The following is a 6,872-nucleotide window of genomic DNA, read 5'->3' on the forward strand; positions in this document are numbered from 1 at the left end:
AACACAGTTAAATCCACCCCAGGGTGGTTTTCTGGCCATTTTCTCTTTTTGTTGGAGGATTTTGACCAAGTTTTTGCACTCTCAGCTCCCCATAGATGTTTCATGCACCAGCTGGACCCAGGGTAAAGACTGCAGAGTCTAGCACCAGTCAGGATTTAAGATCTTGAAAGTGGTTTTCTGTGGCAGGTCAGGGATTTCTTTTTAATCAAATGTGAGATAAAAACCTTCTTTTTATGTGCCCAAGAGCAAATGTTCCCATGCTCTGCAAAAGTCACCCATGCACTTGTACCTGGTCCTTCCTTTTCTAACCACAAAGTTGATGACTGTAGTCCATGTTAGCACACAAGCATACTCTTCCAGGAAAAGAGCACTGGAAGGAGGTGCATTTTTGGCATCAGGCACAGAGGATACCCCGGAGTCATAGAAAAAGCCTTGAAGTAAGTGTTTCCAAAGTGACAACTCAAGTACTGGTAACTACTTACTGTGCAGTAAGTAATGTAAAAGCCTGATGGTGAAGGTTTCCATGTGCTCCTCCCAGCAGTTGAGTGTCTGACAGAAAGGACCATCACCCTGAGCCCATGCTCACCACAGGTCTGGGCACACCCTACAGCACGTATTACAGGAGGTGTTCAATTGTGGGAGGTTTAATGTTGCTTTAGGAGCTGTAATAACATCAGAGAGCTATCAAAAGCAGGAATTTATAGCAGAGTTGCTGGGATGATTTTTTAGTATAAATAATGTCAATGATCTAACAAGAACCAAAATTAATCTTCTATTTCCAAGTGCAAGTAAAACCAAAAATTGAAGAACTTGCATATTCTTGGGAAAAACTCTGGGGACATTTGCAGTCTGCGTCCACACTGGTGTTGATCTCCTGAAGTATTTGCCATGGAATGACTGGATAAACTTGAGTTTTAAGGCTATATAAATGAGAGCAGGTGTTGCCTTTCCCTATCCATATTTCTAAATGCAGAAGGGTATTTCTGCCTGGGATGATTCAATGTTTATTTTTACATGGTGGAGGAGAGGAGATTATTGTCATTTGCATTGATGAAGGAGGTAGTTGTCACCTTCCCATTTTTCCATATTGAATCTTTGTTAGCAAATAGCATGTCTTGAGTAAAATGAGAGTAGGAGATAATTTAAATGGGTACCACACTTAGCCTTGGCAATGAAATTACAAAAGTGAATCAACATGAAAGGAGAATAATTTTCCTCAACAATTTAGGTAATTATGGACAAAGCAAGCATTAGTTTTTGCTGCAAAGAAACTGGTTACTCTGGTATCTTAGGGAAAAATGCCAGTTCCTTAATTAACAGATTTGGAAATATTGTGTGCACTGGCAGATGGAAGAAATGAGAAGAGCACTTGCCAAAGCTGGATCTGCTGGTGATGTGCACATATCTGAAAGCACAGTGTGCGCCTGAACCAAGGCTTCAGAATAGCAACACTTAATTTTTAGGCACTGTCTGAAATAGCCACATGAACATTTTCACCATACAGACGAAACCTTAAGTGTCCGTTTCACACTGGGCAAATCTTGCTGTCCCCTGGGATATTAAATTACCTGTGCAAAGCCAAATTAATTAAAAGCATTTAAAAAATAGAGAAACAGAAATGGTGATGCTTTCAATACAGCGAGACAGTAAAAGGGAGAGAGAAAATAAAGTGTTTCTGATATCGCACAAAAGAAGTCTTTGCTCAGTTATAGAATAAATTATTTATTCCCAGTCTCCTTACATCACTTAATGCCATGTGGCAAATGATGCTGAATGGCTCTCTTCAAAACAGGTAAAAAGTCTGTTTTGCTGCCTGAAACCAGAGCCTGCTCCTGCCAAGAGGAGTTAGAAGGGACAGGGGCATAGGGTGGGAAGATCCCTGGAGAAGCCAGTTTGTTCCTACTGCTGCTGTTGGGGAGAACAGATCTTATCCATGCCTAGAAACTGCATCAGTAGTAGGTACATGTGGATGTGAACTAGGGGCCTAACCCTGCTCCAACCAAAACTAACAGCAGAATACTCCAGATAGATGCAGTTTCACAATGTCTTCTGTCATCTGAGATGGCCCAAGGTGGCTGAGGCATCCTCTCCAAGACTGACACATATGATGCAGAAGGTAGGACAGACCCAAGACCTTTTGGAGCATTGTCAGGAGGCCAGGTGAGATTCCCCAGGGCCATTCAAGTGGGACTAGATGTCTGCATGTGGGGAAATGAACAGACCCATTGGTGAGCTCCTTCTCAACTATGATGGGTACTTGATCATCTAACTTATGTGCAGATGCAGACATTCAGATGTGTCAGTTTGGAGCTGAATCCAGCTCTCGGTGACTTAGAACAGGGGTTCTACCAGATCAAGGCATTTTATTCAGGACCAAAGTGGCAGAAATCATGACTGTAGTAGAGCCAAGGCAGGGGGCAAAAGATTTAGCAAGTGCAAAAGGACACGTAAGTGAGAAAACCCACATGGCTCATGGTGAGAAGAGAAGGGCTGCAAAGGTGGAATTGACATAAATAGGAATGGAAATTCTGTCCTCAGGATGAAAAAGGAAACAAAACCAAGGAGATCTGGTGTGGACAGAGCTTTAGGAAAATGGTCCATGAAGGATCTCACAAGTTCAGTGGGAAATCAGGGGAAGGTGATCACTCTGCAGTACCTTGACTAGAGAAAAGACCACAACGAGGGGAAGTAGAGAAAATAAGGTGTAATAGCCCACATTAGAAACAGGCAATGCTTTGGCTGACATTCCAGCTAAGGGGAGATTGAAGAAGTTACAGTCACCAGGGCAGTTACAACCAGCAGCCTTTTTCTTGTTGTTTTCCAAGGGGTAACACAGGCAGGTTGGGATTAGTGCAACATTCTGCCTTTACTTGGTTTGATAGAAAAGGTCATGAATTGAATTAACAGCTCTGCAGTGACAGCATTAATTACAAGAAAATACTTTATTCTGTTACATGCTTGGGTTTGGAGGAGGTTTACAGCATTTTCAGGTATTAAAATGAGCATCAAGGAGTGTGTCTGGAAAGGGGGAGTCACATTAAAGTGAATATACTCTACCTTAGTTAAGGTGTAAATATAGCTCCGCTTCCTCCCTTGGTCCATGGCTATACATTGGCTTTGCCAGTAACCTAGAACAGAAAAGCTATACGCTACATGCAGTTCCTGTTGCCACAGTGGCCAAGCTTCACATGCACCCAGTTCAGAAGGGGAAGCATTGCCTGATAACTTCATTTTTCACTGAACTCACAAGAGCAGTGTGGCACGCTGGTGATAGCAGCCAGCTACTCTGTGAGACATGTCCCTGCCCTTCATAGCCAATTAAATCATTGGAGCCCCATGGGGAGAAATAGGAAATGCTACGCAGTTGCTTTTCCTAAATCCCAGCTTGGAAAAGCACCAAGCAAGTCCATCAAACCGGAGGTCTTAGCTGTTAATTCTTTTCCAAGGGGAGAAACATACAGTTCCCTGCACTGCTCACCACCTTTTTTGGCTGATGAAGTCGTGTTGCTTCTTCCTGCTGGGTAACGAGTACCTCAGAGAGCACGGCTGAGGGGATTAAACCAAACTGTGCTTGGTTTAATAGGAAAGCTGCAAGTACTGCCAGGCTTTGCAAAGAAGTCAATGGTTCGGCTGATTGCATCCAAAGGTGTCCCACAAAGGCATGCTTCTCAAAGCAGAAAGACAGGTTCCTTTTGATGCACAGCAATAAATGAAAACAGATCCAGCTCTCAGGAGATTAAAGGAAGCCTGAAGAGAGCTGAATAAACCATGTCACTGCAGGTATGATCTAGATAATAGGAACTATGAGGTTTGCTAATGCACACATTCAAGACCATACTAACTTTCAAATGTCAGGAAGTGTAAAGTGATTTAAATGTAGTACTAGTGTCCAACAGAGAAAAGTTTGGGATTCTTGTAATTACATATTTGGTAGAGGATTTTTATCCAGCCTTTATCATGCAACACCTGAGGACCTGTACACATTCTATGGACTTTAATTAAGCTTCCCAACCCCTGTAGGTTATATCAGTAACTCCATTTTGCCAAAAATATATCCAGAAAAGGTATTTGTTTTTTAAAGAATAGCCTCTTGTTTTAGATGCCTTCCTCTTGATAGCCCCATCCTGCTAAAATCTCAGCGAGTGAAGCCAGGGTGGCTCACAGGGATATTTGCTTTGAAAAGAACCTGCCCCCGGTTGGACTACTGAAGTCTAAACATATTCTTTAATGTTAATGTATTTCCTGGAAAGTGTAAGTCATTCAAAACTACTCAGTTGCACCTGAAGTAATAGAGTTGTAAGGAAGTGGAATTAGAAGTTGAGCACCTGGTCCACCTGTGAGAATACACCACGTTCAGCTATTTCAAGGTGTCTGTAGAGACTAACACATGATTATTGACAACCACTGGTAACACTTATCAGTTGATTGCATTGCTAAACTGACACCCCCAAAGCTAAGTCCTCAAATAAAAAAGAAGTGCTAGAACTGGAAAGCCTCACCAAACATTCCTCACACTCTATCTCAGAGGCAGTTCTTAGGATGACCGTGAGCTGGCTTTTCCATATAGACACCATATAACATCTGGCATCTTCTGCACCTTTCCTAGAGAAAGCATAATGTCACAAAGTGCTGTCACAGGGAGACAACAGCAGAAGCAGCATTGTGTTAATCCTCCCAATACATACATGTAGCATTCAGAAAGTAATAGAAAGTACAAAAGTTCATCAACAGGACTGACCCACATGTGTCTTCTAAGTTAAGCTCGCACAATTACTAGAAAGTTTACCAACATGTCCAACTTTAAAGACTGCATACTTCAAAGTCGTGGCAAAGGAAGCTGGAGTCTTTTCTGCCTCATGCATGAATAGCAAAGCCACCTGCTATATTCCAGCAGTGGATGCTTTATTGTTAGTGATGATGCATGAGGCAGAAATAATACAGTTTGATTTTTAGAGACAATACCAAGTTGAGCTTGCAAGGCTGTCAGCCCACACTCGTTTGACTTGGGAACTGAGCAAACAACATGGAAGTAATTGATGAAAACTAATGACACAATAAGATGTCATTTTTCTGACCTACTTTGCTTAAAGTAAATCCCCATTAAGTGTAATTATCTGTACTGGTAGCATGGTATTCCACATGCACCAAACACTCAGCTGGATCCATCCCCCAGTTATTCAAATGAGGTAGTTCCAGACTTACACAACTCCGATTCTGGCTTACATACCTCTCTATATATAGTGTTTGTTCTCCTGATCCGAATAAATGCCTGGAAGATGGAAGACCACACAGCTCAATTAGTATATTGATCAGGACAAAAAAGCCTTTAACCAACAAGCACAAGAAGGTTGTGATCCCACGCCATGGTTTGATGGGTACTGCTGGAATACCAAACATGCCTCCCCTTCCTGGTGTTTCGCTGGTGCTTCTGAAGAACAGAAAAAGCATGAAATGCAAGGCACAGACAGATCAGCTCTGAGTGCTGCAAGGGAAAAACCCTTGCTAAACATGTTTTATAAATACTTGCAGATCTAGAGGTCACCAGAGGTTGGTTACCTGGACCTCTAGGCACTAGTGCCTCTAGCGTGGCGGAAGTGCAGGTCACTGCTTAGCTCAGAGAAAAGCTTTCTCCTCTCAAGCGTATGAGTTAAGAGAGATCCAAACACGGATGTGATTGGCTCTCACAGCTTCCAAAAAAGCCCTTAAAAATACATAATTTTTCTAAGAAAAGAAACAGGCTCTGGCTGATGACTCTTCTAGCCAGTGCTACAACAAAGCAGAACTGCAGCTTTTGTCAGTTGAAGAGGCAAAGCATCTCTCCCATGTCCTTGACTGAAGTGACCCATGCCACGGTGGCTGTGGGTACCAAAGAATTGAGGGGTACATGGGATGCTTGAATGTGGCTTATCACACATCTCTGCTGTGTGATAAGTGAGAGAGCAGGAGCTGGAGAACCTGGGATAATCAGGAATTAATATGTAAGCGGTGGAGATATCACTTCTGGCCACCCACGGAGTCATGTATCTGTGACTCATCGCCTGATGCAGGAAGGAACATAGTGTACCACGCATCAAAATGGACAAGATCTTTCCAAGGAGAGATGATCAGGGCTGGAAAACCTTTCAAGGGCTTTCATCCCAACTGTTTGTTGTTTCACACTGGTATGCAATTTCCTTTATAAAATTCTTAAGCTATGTGTTAAAACTAGTTACTTTTCTTTTTTTAGTCTCTGTTACTCCTACTGGAAGGATCTTCCGATTTCTCAGCTAAATATATTCATGGACAGTTCCTACTCATTTACTCTTCTGCCGTTGCCCTTCAGTGTCACAACACCTTTTCCTTTGCTTGCATTTACTTTCCAGGATGTATTTATAGGCAGAAAACATATTCCTTCTTCAGTCTCATTTTGCTAAATTAAACAAGCCGAATTCTTTCAGTCCACAGTAGAAAAACAGACTGTCCTCACCTCTCATCACTGAAAGGCTCTTCCCTGCACATATTCCGGCCCCAATCCACCCTTCTTGGACACAGGTGGCCACAATTGCACTGAGAATTTCAGAAGGGGTCTCAACAGTGTGTTGTATCATGTCATATACTGCCCAAGCAACTGCTTTTCTCACTTAGCGTGCCAACGCTAAAATCCTTAACTGCTGTCTTCTCCCACCCGTATGTCTCATCACAGAAGTTTGGGTTGTTTTTGTATCAAAACAGATGACTCTTCTGCCCCATTATTGGTTCATGAAGCGCAATGTGCACCTACACTTGTATTTAAATAAGAAGACCAAGTAGTTATATTACTTCTGTGCTCTTTTGGGTTTGTTTTTTTGGTTGTTTTTTTTTTCCCTTTCAAATCATATGTAGCAAATTTGCTA

General features: G+C 42.3%; 1 long non-coding RNA gene across 1 annotated transcript; it reads right to left on the minus strand.

Annotated features, from left to right (window-relative positions):
• Window positions 1–1,863: 1,863 nt before the first annotated feature.
• LOC134174029 (uncharacterized) lies at window positions 1,864–5,893 on the minus strand. The gene is made up of 3 exons (XR_009968476.1): window positions 5,336–5,893; window positions 3,479–3,667; window positions 1,864–3,128 (listed from the first exon to the last, which is right to left on the minus strand). It is a non-coding gene; the product is annotated as an uncharacterized LOC134174029 (long non-coding RNA).
• Between the last annotated feature and the right edge of the window lie 979 nt (window positions 5,894–6,872).

This window comes from Pezoporus occidentalis, unplaced genomic scaffold (assembly GCF_034315485.1).
Source record: "Pezoporus occidentalis ecotype Australia unplaced genomic scaffold, CSIRO_AGI_Poc_V1 ctg57, whole genome shotgun sequence".
NCBI lineage: Eukaryota > Metazoa > Chordata > Aves > Psittaciformes > Psittacidae > Pezoporus > Pezoporus occidentalis.